Genomic DNA, 19,134 nt, shown 5'->3' on the forward strand with positions numbered 1-19,134 from the left:
ATTCACATTTGGCTCCTAAATATACACAGGATGTCACCTGTATAATTAAAAATATACTTCAAGTGAGAAATGAATACAAATAAAAACACAAATGAAGAAATTACATGAAAGCTATGAAAAAATAATGAAAGAAATAGACACAACTATGTAAATATGGAATAAAATCTAAATGACTCATGCATATGGGTTACAAAACAATAAAGAATGTTAACAATTTCTGGAAATTAAAATACATAATTAAATAATAATGTAAAGATAAAAATGAAGATAAAGCTATGGGATATGTCAATAAAAACTTCAAGCCTGGGTTTAAATTACCTAACTTAACATAGGTTAGAGTTGAAAGGAGTTTTCTTATCATTTATATTGTGGGCAATAGAGAAATTTTAGCCCAGGGATTTTCTTTAAAATTACAGATCTTTACATCTAGAATTTAAAGCAGGCTGCATGTCTTTAAAATGACTAGCTAAAGGACAAGAAACCAGTTTATTTTGCATGTCATAGAAAACATGGGGGCAAAGTGAAGCCCCCAAAATGTAAAAATACAAAATAGGATAACAAGTAAACTATGAAGATAAAATAAAACTAAGCATATTCATTGTAAGAATACAAAAATGAGTTTATTGTACTAAAAGAGTAGGATATCAAATTTGGTCAGAAATAAAATCCAGCTCTACTAATTACAGGAAAGTTATTTAAAATAAGATTTTTAAAGAATTTTTTAAAGATTTTATTTATTAATTCCTGAGAGACACAGAGAGAAGCAGAGACATAGAGGGAGAAGCAGGCTTCTCACAGGGAGCCCGGTGTGGGACTTGATCCCCAGACTAGGATCACGCCCCTAGCCAAAGGCAGACAGCTCAAACACTGAGCCACCCAGACGTCACTTTAAGAATTTTTTTTTCAGTGTGAACAAAAATATTGGAGAAAGGTAAACAAGATGGGTAATTTGAATAGCAGAGCAAGATTTTAAAGAAACACCTTTTCATCAAGAGTAAATAATGTGAGATTTTTAAAGATGCAGAATTTTATATATCTTAAAAATATACATATATTCTGAAGAAACAATTTTATTTCTAGAAATAGCCCTAAGTCCTTTATGCTTTTAGAATATTATGTGGTGAGTATGCACTTAACTTTTTTAGGTATCATATTAGCAGTGTCAGCTGTAAGTCATCCTGTTATACCTTATATCCATACTACTCGCTTATCTTATAACTGTAAGTTTGTACCATTTGACCACCTTCATCCAAGTCCCCCTCCTCCCCGCTCCCTACCCAAATCTATCTCTTTTTTGATCATACTTTTAAAATGGTGAAAAAGTGTTAGTTTATAAATGTCCACAGTAGAGAATTGGTTATACTTCCATGTCTTGGACTATTCTATTGTTAATTAGAATGTACAAAAGTTTAATATTTTAATAATATTTGAAATATTTATGATTTATTTATAAGCTTCAGAAGTGACTAAGCTTTTTGTATATATGAATTCTGATGTAATAAGAACTCTACCTCTAAAAAAGAAAAGAAGGACTCTACTTCTAATAGTGAAGATAACCATAAGCATTTTTCTTTTCTATATGTCAGGATGTTTGGCTTGTTCCCTAAGACTACAATATCCTTAAAGAAAGAAACACAAACACAACTCTTACAAACTCAGAATCATATCCATTGTTACTTGTTCATGGTTTGTTGTTGTTGTTGTTGTTGTTTTGCGGGGTTTTGAGGGGGAGAGGCAGTGTGCAGTGGGGGAAGGAGAGACAGAATCTTAAGCAGGCTGCTCCACACCCCGTGTGGAGCCCCAGGTGGGGCTGTATCTTGTAACCCTGAGATCATGACCTGAGCCTAAATCAAGAGTTGGATGCTTAACCAACTGAGCCACTCAAGAGTCCTGGTTCATGGTTTTTAATACTAAAATTATAAGTGGAAAACTCGTTAATCAGATGCTGATTTTTTTCCTTTTTCTGTATTTCTGTCATTGTTGGCAAACTGGAAATCACCTACACTTTATGCTGTAGACAGAATGAGGTTCAAATCTACCTCCACTATTTACTGTTGGTATAGCCTTAAGAGAATTTATAAATTTCTTTGCTTCTCTGTTCAACATCTGCAACATAGGGACATTTTCCCATTGTCCTACTGGTCATTGTGTATATTAAATAAGTACTTAATGCAAAAGTGTCTGGTATACTGCAGAATCCATAATGGCTCCCTTGAAATATTAAGAACTTAAGTGGCCCAGCATAAGCAAATGCTGCAAACAGTTATCCTTCTCTGTCACTTTTCACTCTTTCCATTAAACTGTATGGGGATGAATTGAATCCTTGCCCTTTTGACAATATAGAAATGGCTGAGGAGGAAGATCATTTCTGGGAATAGACATATTTCCCAGTTGAGATAAACTGACAAGGAGGATGAAAGGTCATTCTAGAGAAACAATCCAAATGAGTTCTTGCTACCTAAGATGTCCCAAAAGATTCTATAGGAAATGAAAGTAAAAGTGACAGAAAGAGCAATGGTGTTAATATGTTTCTAAAGTAAAAGGGGTGTGCATTTCCTAATGTGTGCAAAATGGATACTCTCAGTGTAATGTCTAGCCCTCTGGTGGCTTTCAATAAGTGCTTAATAATGGCAAGGATAATGTGATTAGTTTTTCCCCCTCTGCCCTTTCAAGAGCTCTCTGAAGTGAGGGCAGTCTATAATCTCTTAATATCTCCAGGTGACTGTGTTAAGTAGCATTACCTGGACTAAGGAAAGACATGCAAACAGGAAGATCAAGGTCATGAATGGTTACCATTTGTGCTTGGGTATTTTGTCCCGCAATTTTGAATTCAGTGAGACCTCTTGTCACACAATCACCTAGAGAGCTAGGCCCAGGAGAAATAGAAGTAAGCAATTAAAATCCCGTTTGCTGCCCTAGGCTTGTTTTGAGTTCATTGTTCAGCAGATGAGCTAGTTCAAGAGTTTCACTTTCAGCAGTTCATCTGATTGAACTTGGGACCAATAAAAGCAAGAGACCAGATAAAGCAAGAGGAAATAGCTGTGGCTTGGGAACATAACTAAAACTGGTAGTGATAAAAAATAATCTATAAAGTGACAGCTCCCAGATTGCTTTATTTTCAAAATTGTTAGATGGTAGGAAGGTAGTAAGGTTTAACTTTGGCTCATCTTCATCACCTTTAACACCTTTAACCATTTTAACACAACACTTTGCAGAACACGGTGGCTCCAAGAATCGTCACGGTCTTTTCTTCCTTTCTTTCAAGCAGTGGTCTTGACAAATTGCCCCAAGATAAATCCTCTGCCAACTTTTCATGTTCTTTTTGATCTCTAATAGTCATGGTGAGCTCCTGACTTTCAGATGTGCATTTTATTGAAAAAAATATGAATAAATAAATTGGATTTGAGAAAGTGATGAGACTAAGACATATAGCATCTCATACCACAACTGCTTTATGATAGTTCAGAAGACCTACAGTACTTAAAATTTTGATGAAAAGGAAATATGGGAAGAAGATATATAAGAGAAGAAGACATTTGATATTTCTTTTTAAAAAATATTTATTTATTTATTTATTTATTTATTTATTTATTTATTTATATTTTAGAAAAAGAGAGAGAGAAAGTACATCCATGAGGGGAAGGAGGAGAGGGAGAGAGAAAATCTCAAGCAGACTCCCTGCTGAGGGAGCCTCACCTGGGGCTGGATCTCATGACCCTGAGATCATGACCTGAGCTGAAATCAAGAGTTGGATGCTTAACGGACTGAGCCACTCAGGCGCTCCTGACATGCTATTGAGTGAGTTTATGAAAAGAGACATGCTTGTTGGATAGCTCTCTTAGTATGATTCCTGGCTTGGTTTCTTGTTTTCTTATAATAATGTGTTCCTAGGTAGGACATATGATTTAATTTCATTATTTTATTATTTTAAGATTTTATTTGTTTATTCATGAGAGACACAGAAAGAGGCAGAGACATAGGCAGAGGGAGAAGCAGGCTCCATGCAGGGAGCCCAATGTGGGACTCATCCAGGGACTCCAGGAGCACACCCAAAGCCAAAGGCAGACACTTAACCGCTGAACCACCAAGGCATCCCTGATATTATTTTAAACTTGAAGAGTGGGTATGGTAGATAGCTTTCTGAGACAGCCCCGATGATATTCCACCTCCTGGCATCCACACCTTGGTAAACTCCCCTTCTCCAATAAATAGAGATGACCTGTGTAACCATCAGGATTTTGAGGAAATGATTTTGAAGTGTGACTTTGAAAGCTAGGTAATGAGAAAATATTGAGGCTTCCATCCTGCTTCCTCTTGAATGACTCACTCTGAGGGAAGCTAGCTGCCATGTGGTATCAACACTCAAGTAGCCCAATGCAGAGGTCCACATGGCAAGAGATTGGGGCATCCTGATAGCAAGTAGGTGAATGAACTAATTTGGAAGTGCATTCTTCAGCCCCAGTAAAACTTTCAGATGAGTGCTGCATTAGCCAACAACTTGATTGCAACCTCCTGAGAGACTCTGGGCTCAAACCACCCAACTAAGCCACTCCAAAATTCCTGAGCTGCAGAGAAAGTGAAATAATAAACATTTGTTCTTTTAAGGTGCTAATTTCTGGATGACTCCACAATAGATAAATACAATTGCTAATAGGAATTACAGCGTCATTTACTGAAAATAATTATAGTCACAGTTGCTTTGAAAATACTTTCATAAATTCAAGTCACTTAGCTTTATTTTTAATATACCTAACAGTTTTTTTTTGTTTGTTTGTTTTTTTTTTGTGAGATCTTTAATCCTGCTATTCCATTCTCCAGGGATGCTTTTGCAGTTTTCAAAATTCCAACTATCTTTCTTTGCTTGCTACAATTCCAAATTTCCTCTCTGTATAACCATCTGCCCAGTTCAAGGCAAGCTCATTCCTCAGAACTTTCACATGTTTCATTTTTGCATATATTATAGCCCATCATGGCTTTTAATGTTTTGTCTTCTCATCTTAGAAATAACCAGGTTAATATTCTTGAGACTTTGGACCTTGATCTCACTGGTCTTCTATGCATGGTGGTCACTAATCCTGAGAGTGCTGTTAGGTAAAAAGTAGACTCTGAAATGAGAACAAGCAAGCTAAAGCCCACTTACCATTTCAAAAATGTGAATTGCTTCATCTGTAGAATGAGCATAAAAGCAATGAGATGTCTGTGTTACTATGAAGATGTAATGGTTCAATTTAGGAATAGTACCTGGTACAGTGTTAACATAGTGTAAAGTGTTCAAAAGTAACTATAGTATTAAGCTGGGTTTTTTCCTACTTATGTAGTATATAATATCCAATATTGGCTATTTCTTGACTATATTTCTTATACATCAAACTATGTTTTAAACTTTTCATATTGATTATCCTATTTAATCCTCCCACAAATTGTATGTAATATCAGCATTCGTATGAAGAAATTAGAGCATAGAGTAGCTGCAAGGCTTACCTGAAATCATAAAACTGGTAAGTGGAAGTCTGGATTAATAACAGTTGTTCTGAGCCCATAGGCCAGAACCTAACCAATTTAACATCCCTCCCTTCTCATAAATATGAGTTAAACATGTGAACTTGCTGGGCAGATCCAAGAAGTGTGATTTACATAGATATATTTGTTGTTGTAAATCATTTATATTTTTTGTTTACTCATATTAAGTAGGAAACAAATCCATATAAAAACAAAAAAAATTAAAGATGGAGGTATAAACATCTCTTACATTTTTCTCTTGGGATAACTCTCTTGCAAATTTAGAGCAGCCAGATAGAGACTCATGGGAACAAGGTTGGTCTTTGGTGATATAGGAAATCCTTTTGTATTAGAAAGTATGAAACTATATCATTCAGTCTATTGATGGAACTCATCAGAAATGGAGTTGAGGAATGTACCACAGCAATTAATGTGTCAAAGCTGTATTGACAATCCATTTGTGAAACAGTGATAGTAATACCAACAGCTATATGGATTATTATAAAGAGTAGTTGACTAATCTTTCAAAAGCCTCTTACTAGGCTCAATCAATAAATGTTAATTATCTTATTTCCACACTGCCAATGGGCTTAGTCAGGATAGGATAGGTTATGCTTCAGTAACAAGAAACCTCAAAAATCTTAGTGGCTTAAAAATAATAAAGGTTTGTTTCTACCTCATTCAAAATCATCCACAGGTTTATGTGACTCTCTAAGCCAGCTATTGTCTATGTTATAATTTATTATTGCCCTTTTCTATAAACATATGCCTTTAGGATTACTGAGGTAGAGAAAGGAAAGTCCAACACCATCAATTAAATGTTTCTGCCTAGAAGCAACATATGCCACTTCCAATCTAATTCCATTAGTCAAGCAATGCATATAGCTATGCTTGACTTATAAGGATCTGGAATGTATAATACTTCTAAGTACCATGAAGGCAGAGAACCAAAATAAATAGTGAGTAGTTTTATCACTACCACATCATTATTGTTAAATTTGAACTTCTCCAAAAGATGATTTGCTCTATTGTTGACTCAAGGTCACCAATGGCTAGGCTCTAGCTGATACTCATTTTAACTCAATGTTTAAAATACAGTGAAAAGATCATTGCTAATTGTGTGTTTTGTTAATTAAGAAGTGAATCATTTGCTATAAATTATTGTTGCTTTTATGAGTGAAAATTTGCCTACAGTATGTGTGTAAATAAGTGCATGTGTACCCACATGCATGCATCCTCTCATTCCAAAAAGAAAAATGTCAAAGTGATGGATGAGCTTCTATAGTCTCTGCTTCCAGCTCCATAGTATTTATTAATAGTTGTCCTTTTAGAGAAAGAAAAAAAAATTTTTTTCAAGGTCATGTATAGAGATTCTCTTGCTAAATATCCATCAAAATTAGTTGGGATATCACAGATGAGTTCCTTTTCCACTGGACCAGATCTTCACTCTTTTGCTTTGCTATGTCAGAGGGCTCTACCTATGGAAGACACCTAACTGGAAAATAAATTCAACATATGTAATTGTCTCATAAAATAAAAACTAAAACATGATCTTCTATAGAATGTTAGTTTTGAATACAAGTTGGCTTCATTATGGCTTCAAACGAGCCAACATGCAAACTACATGTTAATAAATTGATGTCTTTAGAATAGGGTTTCATGTGCTTTTTATTATACATATATATATATAATTTAAATATTTATTTATTTATTTATTTATTTATTTATTTATTATTTATTTTAGAGAGAGAGCATGTGAGCAGGCAGAGGGGCCAATGGAGAAGGAGAGGGAATCTCCAGCAGACTCCCTGCCAAGTGCAGAGCCCGAAGGAGGGCTCTACCTCATGACACTGAGATCATGACCTGAGCCAAAATCAAGAGTCGGATGCTCAACCAGTTGATCCACCTAGGCACCCCTCATGTTATTTTTAATTTATTTTTTATAACTCCTATAAGCCATAATACTGTAGGGGACGAAACACTAGGAAAAATATATCCTATAACCAGCTGGTATATCCTCGACCAATGCTATTCTCTCTTGTTCCCATTACTATACTTTTCCCAGCTCTTAAAGAGCCAAACCATCTCTCATCCTTCACTTTGTTTTAGCATCTGAATGATGATGTATGAGTTGTAAGATAAAGATGAACACAAACACACATCTAGATGTATGAAGTGATTTCAATTTATATTTTATCTGGATAAAACATTGCATTTTATTTAAAGAGATTTACTTAACAAATCATATGAATTTTTTTAAGAACCCCAAGCAAATTTTTTTCATTACTCAAGTAATAAGTGTAATAAATGTGTATGTATTATATATACACACACACATATTTAATAAATGTATATGTATATATTATGTATATTAGTTGTTATATCAAATAAGTACCTTATTAAAAACAGTTGATTAATTATACTTTTAAAAGAAATTAGAGTATTGTACATCCATTATGCATGAATTACTAGTTTCTAAATAATATATAGTCATTAGGAGCAATGTGAAAATTTGACAAATTGAACTCTACTCATAGGCATTAATGACAATGCATTGTGAGTTACTTGTGCTGATTTTCTAGTGCTGTGCTTTGGAATGAAAGTTTTTTAAAGAATATTTTTGATACCCTGGTGTAAAGCTTCTGTGGGGTTATTTGACAGATGTCCTGTGAGTTCTTTCAAGGCAGGGGATAAAAGTACAGTGCTCCAAACAAGAAAGTGTGAGCAGAATGGCTTTTGGCATGTGGGTGGAGAGGCTGGCACTTTCTCAGTTCAATTAAATGGAATTTTAAATTGTGAATTTGCACAGAGCTGAAAAAAGGCAGCTATGTGGAAGTTTGTTTTCATTCTTAAAGTAGATCCTGTTCTGCCCTTGATATACTCATGCAGTACTCAGAGCTGCTAATGTAGAATCTTCCTATAATGTGAGATGTTGGGACACATGTTCACAAAGAAACATGTTTCCCTCTCAGACCGAGGTATAGAATAGCTAAAACAATTTGCTTCAACACGACAGAACTGACTTTCTAAAATAAATGATTTTTCTCTTGATGCATGGGAATTTAATATAAATGATTTTGACCAATGACTTTAGCTCTAGTCAAGATGGAGTAAGCACTTTCCACCACACCCCTCCCACTAGCTACAACTAAGATTTCGTCAGAACAAAACATGTAAAACAATTCTCAGAAGTCTCTAACAGGTAAATAGTAAAAAGTAGACTGGCTAGGGATGTCCAGTGAAGAGTTCCAGAGGGAAAATACATGCCCTTGGGTGCTAAAGCATCCCACGATTCAGAAATTTCAGTGAGCAAACACAAAACAAACAAAACAACAATAACAACAAGAAAATTCCTAGTCTCTCTGGCTAGAAGACTAAAAACAGGGGAGTCTTGAAGTACAGACCCTTTTGGTTATATAACCACGTTGGAAAAAAGCTAGGTAGATTCTCATGAAACTAAACATACATTTATTATATAATTTAGCATTACTGCTCTTGGCTATTTACTGTAAAGTAATGAAAACTTCTGTTCACACACTAAAAAATCTCATCACTATGAATGCTCATAGTAGCTTTATTTGTAAACAGTAAAAACTACTAACAAGTTTTAGTTAAAATAGAAATAATTCTACAATATTATTTTTGTGTGATATTACATTTGGACTTTACTCTTTCATAAACAATTGATTACAACAATTAAAAATATCTGAAATCTCATAGGAGATGATTTTATTATACTGGTATATTAATAAGCAACATTTTTGGATAGTGCTCAAATCTACTAAAAAATTGAAGACAGAAAAGCATTGAATCTGAAATATTGACATTTAATTAAAGTTGTAATCATCCTTTTATATTTTAGCCATCAGCATCACTGTCCAGGGCTACCCTTTGCAATAATGATATAAAATGAATAGTACTATAAAGTGTCTATTCCCTCCATATTTCTTTTTAATGGAGTTCAAAGTACATGCCAACTCAAAAGACTTATTGTCAATAAAAGGTTGTTTATGCAAAACCCCCAATACTATTAGCTTTATCATAGTTATGGCAAAAACATGCTACAAGAGATTCCCGGATGAGGAACACTGTCACAAGGAATTTTCTCCCTATAAAAAATAGCATTTATGTGCTTTCTAAAAGTATTTGCTCACTATTTATAAATGAATCTCAGCTCTTTTGTTATCTCAGTGTTACTAGTTTTGAAATGGTATGGTCAGATAGTTACTCTAGCTTGCTGTTGATAAAGTTAGTTCAGGGGGAAAGGAAGTCAAGCCAAGGGAATAGAGACAGTGCTGTAGAAATCATTGTGTTCATTTGAGAAAGCTACTACCTGCTTCCTCCTGTCTAGGACTGTTGGAAATGAATCACCAAAGTAAAATTACAGATACATTTGATTTAATTTTAAAATAAGCTGGGAAAGATATAAAGAAATGTCAGAAACCGCAACACCTGGCTAGGGTGAGGTGAGAAAGAAACTGATTTCCTTTAATAAAATTTTTTTTTCATTGCACACACACATCCCATTCACTGCATAGATTCAATCCAATGTCAGAGCGCCTGGGTGGCTCAGATGGTTAAGGGTCTGCCTTCGGCTCAGGTCATGATCCCAGGGTCCTGGGTTCCAGTCCTGCATGGGGCTCCTTGCTCAGTGGGGAGTCTGCTTCTCCCTCTCACGTTGCCCCTCTCCACCCCTCAGTTCTTGCTCTCTTTCACTCTCTCAAATAAATAAAATCTTAAAAAAAAGATTAAATCCAGTTTCATGCAAATAAATAGTTACAAAAGTCACAAGAAAACTAGTCTTCTGATGTCTAATCCAGGGCTACTGATACATAAATGTGCGATTTCTTAGATTGTTCTCACGTAACAATACTTCATTTTATATATTTTCTAAAGCATTCTTATGTTATTTTTCCTTACATTTGATCATGTCATTCTTTTATGGAAATCCTTCTAATGCCCCTCCCCTCTCATGTCATTAAAAATAAGCTCCCATATAAACGAGGTGTTACATTCCCTGCCAGCACATACTTCTCTACTCATTCCCTACCCTATGTGCTCCCTACTCATTTCCTGCCCATCTTGTCTATGCTCACTGGCCTCCTCACACCTGATAAATATGCTCTTACTTCATGGCCTTGCCACTCCTCTTGCCTAAATGCTCTTACGAACATATCCATGTTTCAGCCCTTGACTTCCTTCAAATCTTTTTAAGAATGCCACCATATCACAGGTTTCCCTCCAAAAGCATTGAGAAAGGAATGTAGACTGCTGATATTCATTTTAGTCTGGTGGGAGCTAGATCAGATTTTTGACCTGGAGAACAGGAAGATAATCAGCTCATGTTTATTTAAGCCACCAAGTTTGTGGAAATGTGTCATGACATCAATAGAAAACAAATCCAGGCCCCACACCAATCGACACATGGGCCTTTCACCAGTTGGCAAGTTATTGAAACTTTGTGGGATTTTTTTTTTTCTTACCCTCTGGCACTCATTTGTCTTACCGAGGATAAAATCAGGTTTCTAAAGTCCTGCTATCTAGTCTTCACCAAGTCCATATAAGAGCTTATCATCCATGAATGGACCAGTGTGGTATCCTGTGGACAGCAGGCAACTGATAACCTTGGAAATCAAAGTATGACAGGGCTGGTTTGCTGATATAGCTCTGAAGTAGGACTCTGGAGATGTACTGCTGGTCTTACCAAGTGAAATACAACAGCATCTGATTCAAAAGCAGAAATTCACCAGCTTGGTTCTATATCGATATATCAGATATTAGAGGAATGTGTTGATTTACTCAGGAAGCTACATGTGGAAGGACAGCTGAAATTGGAGCCACCAACTCTTTAAATTTACCCACCTATACAAAGCAATAAAAAAATTAAGTAAATAAGCAATGGGTTCAAGATATGAGAACAATATTGTTGAATTCTCAACATGGAGTCATCTAATTAGATGACATTCTTAAATGTCAGGTGGATAAGATGACCCATTGTGGCCCTTTTTTCTGCAACTGGTCATATGGTCATGGTCATTATTTACAACTTTTTTTTTTTTTTTCACACTGTCCCACATTCCTTTTGCTCTCAGCAAGCACCTACGTCGTATGTGATTTCTTGCCTGGTATGATGACCACATACTGGTCATTAATTTAGTGGATATTAACATCCTAAAGAATACCATCCCAGGGAATCCCTGGGTTGCTCAGCAGTTTGGCGCCTGCCTTCAGCCCAGGGTGTGATCCTGGAGACCTGGGATCGAGTCCCACATCGGGCTCCCTGCATGGAGCTTGCTTCTCTCTCTGCCAGTGTCTCTGCCTCCCTCTCTCTCCTCTGTGTCTTTCATGAATAAATAAATAAAATCTTTTTTTTTAAAAAAAAGAACACCATCCCAGCTTACAAGGAATTGACTCCCAGATGGTACTGTCACTGAATCTTTAAAAGCTCATTCCACACTTCTCTTAGCTCATCTACCTTATAGTGACGGACAACATAGCAGTATCAGTTAATCCTGTGGGTATTGCTGTGCTTCCTTTTTTATGTAAAATTCCTTGGTCAGAAAACAAATTTTTTCATCAGAAGTACTCCTGCGTGAAATACATGATAGTGACTAAGACAGTCAGTAAGTCTAAGGATAGTGGTTTTGCAAGAAAAAAATCTGGGCAAGGAAGACAAGTATTTATCCAGAAGGGTGTCTATTACAGAGAGAATAAAGTGTTGACCTTCCTATGATATAAGTGGTCTGATAAAATCAACTTACCACCAGATTCTGCCTGACCCCTTGGAGAATGGTTCCCTGTCAGACACTCATTGTGGATCTCCCCTGTTGGAAGTTTGGCAATTCCACAGTGGCTGCAACTAACATCACCTGGTAAGTGAAATTACCTGGTAAGTGAGTGACTTTCAGGAGAAGCTGGTGTGCTTCACCAGAGCTGAATATACTGGCTCAGGACATGGAGAAGGTGAAGGAAAGGTGGTGAGAACTGTAGAAGGTGTGGTTCTAGAAGCTGCCTCACACCAAATGAGAGCTAACAAATCAGTGACAACATGTGTATCATATGTGCCCCAGCTGTCATAGTGCCTGGGATCTTTTATCAACCAAAGCTGAAGAAATGTGGCTTCAGCTTCTGTGTTTCTAAAGTGTCTTTTGTAGCCAACACTAACTAGGAAAATGGAATTCTAGGAAATATGTTTTTGTGTTAAGTTGACAAATTAACACTATTTTACTAATTGTTTTTTACACTTACTATGCTATTTTTCCTCATTTGATGTGTCTGTTGAGAAAATAAAGAATGTCACTTTGGGTATAAAAATGATGGATTGAGTCCATTAAATGGATAGCAGTTTTTTTGGTCAGTGGCAGAAATGAGGGCCACTTTGGTAATATTTTTTTGATTCACAAAAATTATGGATTGCCACGACTGATTACTAAGATAGAGTAACAGTTTTGCCTTTGAGTAAAAAGTAAATTGTTGTGACGCCTAGATGGCTCAGCGGTTGAGCATCTGCCTTTGGCTCAGGTCCTGATCCCACATTGGGCTCCTTGCGGGGGGCCTGCTTCTCCCTCTGCTTATGTCTCTGCCTCTCTCTCTCTCTCATGAATAAATAAATAAAATATTAAAAAATAGATTGTCTTAAGGCAAGTTTTAGCAAGGTGCCTTATTTGGAAGAAACACAAGTCTGATACTTTGCCTAAGTCCTTGAATTTTATTATTTGTTATTTTTTTTTTTTAAGTTTTCTCATGAATAGATTGGAGACTATATTTTAGACATGGCTGAGATTCTGAGAAGGGGATTCTTGTGCAAGTACTTACTGAGGGAGGGAGTCTGGTGGTTTCTTATGAAACTAAATGTGTTCTGGCCAAGTGATCCGACAATTGCACTCCTTGGTATTTACCCAAAGGAGGTGAAAACTTATGTCCACACAAAAACCTGAACATAGATGTTCATAGCAGCTTTATTCATCTTTGCCAAAACCTGGAACAACCAAGATGTTCTTCAGTAGGTTAATGGATAAATAAACTGTGGTACATCCAAATGATGAAATACTGTTTAGCACTGAAAAGAAATGAGCTGTCAAGCTATGAAAAGACATGGACAAATCTTAAATTCATATTTCTAAGTGCAAATGCCAATTTGAAAAGGCTACATATTACATGAATCTAGCAATATAACATTCTGGAAAAGACGAAACTATGGACACAGTAAAAAGATAAATAATTTTTAGGAATTTGATTGGGGATGAATAGGCAGAGCACAGATGATCTTTAGAGCTGTTAAGATAATCTGTATGATACCATAATGGTAGACACGTGACATTTATACATTTTGTTTCAAACCCATAGAACACACAATGTGAAGAATGAACCCTAATGTAAACTATCGAATTACAATATATCAGTCTGTATTCATCAGTTGTAACATATGTACCCTCTGATAGGGGGTGTTGATAATGGGGGAATCTATGCATTCATGGGAACAGGGAGTATATGGGAAATCCCTGTACTTTTCTTTCAATTTTGCTATGAACCTAAAATGCCTTTTTAAAAAAATGAAGTCTTAATTAAAAACAAAGACCAAGACTCATAGACAATACTTCCACGTTCCTACATTTATAGTATCTGCTATAATTGTTTACCCCAATACACACACACACACACACACACACACCTCTTGTTGTCATGATGTTACTTATATTGTTAAAACTCTCACTTCACACCCTTTCCTCATTCCATATATTATTCATACTCTACCTAACCATTTTCAAGGCCTCAGATCCTGACATATGGTTCTACCCACTGTATCAAGTGTGCCTTGGGGAATGTGGTCAATTTTCTATTCTGACTGCTTTATTGTGTGAGGAGAACTTGCTTGGACTCTGGTAAATACTTCCCCTATCCTACTCAGTTCTAACTAAAGATTGTACTAATGCAAAGTGGGTTGAGAAGGATCTGGAAAGTCACTGGGTGTGTAGTGTTCTTAGCCACACTAATCTTCTTTCCCCTGTCATACCTCAAGAGGCCTGTCTGCATTATCTTCTTACTCTCCAACTTAGATAGAGCTTTGCATAAATATATAGCCAATCCATGTTTGTCAAATTGTCAGAACCCCTCAAACATGTAGAATCTCGAATACCATGGAGACTTAGCCTAACTTTGGCAAACTCTGATTTTTGTGCAGACTAAAAAGTGAACTGCTCCTTCTTTTGCCCAGATCTAGAGTGTTCTTTGGTTGCTGTTATGTTGGGGCAGAATCATGGTTAACCACTTTAAACAATGTGTAGGAAAAAAATAAATATTTCTTTGTGCCTATTTTGTTCCTGGTTTCTGTTTGAGAATAAGGAGACTTTCAGGATTTCCTGATTCCATGGTTATCGTCATTTTGAAGAACAGTGTCTTGTTTTGTTTTTCTTTTTTCCATCCAAAAGTTAAAAATATGCTCCTAAACTCATAATCCCCAATAATGTAATATGAACTGTGCTTCTAAGCTTCAAAATTGTTTTATTTTGTCATTTACAAAGTCATCCTGGAAATATTTGTTTCCTTGCCTTGCAAATATTGGCTAGTCATGTTGGGTTACTGTGAGATATAAGCAGAGAAAAGAGTATTTTGGAAAAAATAAATTTAAAAATAAGTAAACATAGTGATTTTACAGTATGTTTTTAGGGATTAGTTATTTGACTAGTTCTTTGAATAGTTTAAAACAGGATGAAAGTCCTTATAGGGGAGAATATGCTAACATTAAAACTACCCCCATATTTTAAAACATAAAAATATGACTTTTTGTGTGAAATTGTTATGAAATATTTAATTTTCAACATTTTAATGATGCCCTATATTGTATTTGAAAAAAATAATATTACCTTTAAGGTAAAAGGAACAATCCTTTGAAACAAATACCTTGATAGTGACATTTTGGAAAGGTCAACTTTCTTTGTAATGCATTGAAATAAATGCATTGCATGCATTTGGAAGGACTAACCTGTAGTTGCAGAAGAGGTTTTAAATTGATAGACGCTCTTCATCTAGGAAGAACATTTGGCCTACATGTCAAAAAGTATAACTCATTGCAACACAAAGGAGAACCATGCTTTACCTATGTCTATATTTTTGTTTTTTGCTCTCTCTTGTCTTTTCTCAACAGATTAATTTCCTTGACTTCAAGGGTCATGTCTACATGTTTAACAGACATAATGTAATTTCTCCTCCAATTCCCACTTCCAACTTTTCACCTCCATTTTGGGCATTTCCAGTGAATGTCCCCACCACTGCTTCAAATCCAGGATTTAATATCTTTCTCCATCAAACCATCACACGCTGTTCTTCTCATAATTTCTACTGATAATGATCATTAGTCACTGGTTATCTAAGACTGAAAAGTTTGAACAATTTTTTCCACATCTGATCACTCACCCTCGGTTCATCCTTCTCCCATTCTATTCTGTTTTTTCTGTTTTTTACTTTACTAATTTCTTACTTTCTGATCTCAGAACTACCATTCTTACTCTGATTTCTCACCTCACATCTGAACCTCATACTATACTTTCATTTCTAAAAATATAATCAATCTTCACATCATTGTGACATGAAAATCCTCAGTTTTATGTCCCATACCCTGTTGAGAAAGTTTTGAGGAATCCTATAATTTAAACTATGGGAAGAAACCAGATGCCTTAACTCAGCAGTTATAGCATTCCAAAACATGCCCCTTACTCACTTTTCCCACGTTACCTTTCACTTCTCTAATGAAAACCTTTCTACCTCCAGGAAGGCTAATTCTCTCACATCCCCTAAGCATTGTTTGCCAAAGCTCTATAGGTGTTTCCACCATTTCTGTTTCCTTCTGACCTATTTCACCCCAGTTTCCAACACAGAACAGAATTATGTAAATCACTTTTGTATTCTTCTAAACAAATCATTATGTTACCTTGCTCTATAATTTTTATCTTAGTAAAAGCATCCATAATAACTAGTTTTAATATATCACATCATTAGCTTCTAGGAAAGTGTATTTTAAATAGAGATGTTTATCCATTTTACATATAAAACAAATGACGATTATTGAAGTTTGCTGAATTTCTCAAAGACACACAGCCAAGAAACATTTTTTGATCTAATGGTTCTTTCTTTACAGTTATACTTCTCAATTATACTCCATTCCCAGGTAGCATTTCACAGCATTTACAACTGTTACTACCTGGCAATGTCTCTCAGTTCACAACCTTACTGACTGGTGTGGAGCAAGTTACATGCCTTTTTCACATCTAATCTAGCAAAGGGTTAGTACAATTCAGAGATTAAGAAGTAGGGCTATGGGATCAAATAATTCTGAGTTTAAATCTCAGCTCTATCACCTACTTGCCCTATAAACTTGGATAAATTATTTAATATTGTTAAATTCAAGTTTCCTTGTCTGTAAAATGGTGATGGTGATAATGCCTACCTTATAGCACTGGATTATAATGAGCGTTTGATGAGTTGATGCATGAAAACAACATAGTGTCTACCATCCAACAAATACTATTTTTATTACTACTTGCAACTAGTAATAGGGAGAGTGGTTCAGAGAGTAAAATCTATTTCTCAGGCAGATGTCTATGATCCAGAGGCATTTAGATTTCTTAAACCATAGATGATGTTTAATATAATGGGGAAAAAAGACATAATGATGAAATTTTAGTCACTTTGGCTAACTAAGATGACAATTTTGGATAATGATGTCTTTTTTACTAACCTTAAATTCTCATTTAAATCCATTATGTAACTGAGTTAATATTCTCAGCATATGTATAAAATCAGGCCACAGGTGATGGTTAATTTTATGTATCAACTTGACTGGACCATAGAATGTTGAGATATTTGGTCAAATATTATTCTGAATGTGAGTGTCTGTGAGTGTGTTTCTAGATGTGATTAACAGGGGAATCCTAGACTGAATAAAGCAGATTGCCCTCCCTAATGTGGGTGGGCATCTAATCAAATGAAGATCCAAATAAAACAAGGGGCACCTGGGTGGCTCACTTGGTTAGGCATCTGCCTTTTTCAGGTCATGATCCCAGGATACTACATTGAAGCCTCATGTTGGGCTTCTTGCTTACTGGGGAGTCTGCTTCTCCCTCTCTGTCTGCCCCTCTCCCTACTTGTGCTCTCTCAGTCTCAGTTTCTCTCTCTCAAATAAATAAAATCTTAAAAAAAAAAAAAAAAAGGATGAGAGGAAACTTTGCTTGCCTCACTATTTGAGCTGAGACTTAAGTCTTTTCCTGCCCTCAATCTGGAACTTATAACACCAGCTCTCCTAGGTTTCCAGTTTTCCAACTGTGAAACTTGGAGCTTCTCAGGTCAGCCTCCCTAATTGTGTGAACCAATTCCATCTCTCTCTCTCTCTCTCTCTCTCCTTCTAATGCCTGTTTTATACTAGGCATAGTGCTAGATATTACTAAAAAGGAACCCATAAGAGAGTATGTGAGTTTGTGGTGAGCCTGTTGAATGAGTGAGCAAAGGGCTTAATAGAAGCAGAAATTTAAAACAAACAAAAACCATAGCATTGAAAACAAAGCCACGGTCTGAATGGTCAGAACCAAGGGGACCCACTGCATAAAGAAAAAAAATAAATAAGGCTGAGAATTTGGCTCAACTTAGAAGCCAGGAAGACTCCCTTTATAAGGTTTGGAGCCTTCATTCTGATGATAACTAAAGGGAAAAGGAGCTAAGAGAAGAAAGGGGGACATTTTTAACCTCTAAAAAAAAATTCTTTGCTTTGAGTGATTATTTTTCTAAAAGCAGCTACTCCTACAGTTCTATCATGAAAAAAAAATGTCAAAATTAACTCTTATTTTTTGGATATTTTTGTGTTTTTATTTAATATTAATTTCATTTCATAAATCTTGTAAGTTCAAATAAAATATAGCTTTTACAAATCAAGGAAACATGTCTAAATATTAGCCTCTTCCCAAAGTATGGGATAATTAGTGAAAGTACTTGGCTTGAGTTCTTAGGTTTTAGTTTATAATTTGTTTATAGAATCTCTGTTCTTGAGTGGATTCATTTAAGCCTTTCCCCTCTCCCCTAATCTCTAGGGAGGTAAATTGGGGTTCCTAAAGGCAAAATAATGCCAAGAGCAGTTCTCTTGACATTTTCAAGGAAATGTTGGGCTATTCTGATGGAACTTTGGAGTTGTGTGTGGATCCCATCTAGTTCGACTAGTTCGGGAAGTGATATGAAATCCAGATAAAGCAGTTCAGGCAACCTGCTTGCCAGATGCTTAAGGAGCTTATGTGGCTTTGACTTGCCTGGGGAAGCAGAGAAGAAACAGAAACAAAGTGGCCAAATCCTTTCTCAAAACAGCCAAGAACATTCCATTCATCAGAGGCCAAAGCATGGGAGGACTTTTATTTTAGTATTGGTAAATTGTCTTACATTGCTGAGGTCATGTTATTCAATTTTATTTTATTTTATTTATTTTATTTTATTTTATTTTATTTTATTTTATTTTATTATTTTATTTTATTTTATTTTGGTCTGGTTGTTCAGGACACTATGTTTGTTTTTAGTTTATGATCCTCATTTTATCTCTTTTTAAAATAAACAACTATGTCTTAATAGAAACAAAAATCTAACATATTTTTGTGTTGGTAA

This window comes from Canis aureus, chromosome 1 (genome assembly GCF_053574225.1).
Source record: "Canis aureus isolate CA01 chromosome 1, VMU_Caureus_v.1.0, whole genome shotgun sequence".
In the NCBI taxonomy this organism is placed as follows: Eukaryota; Metazoa; Chordata; class Mammalia; order Carnivora; family Canidae; genus Canis; species Canis aureus.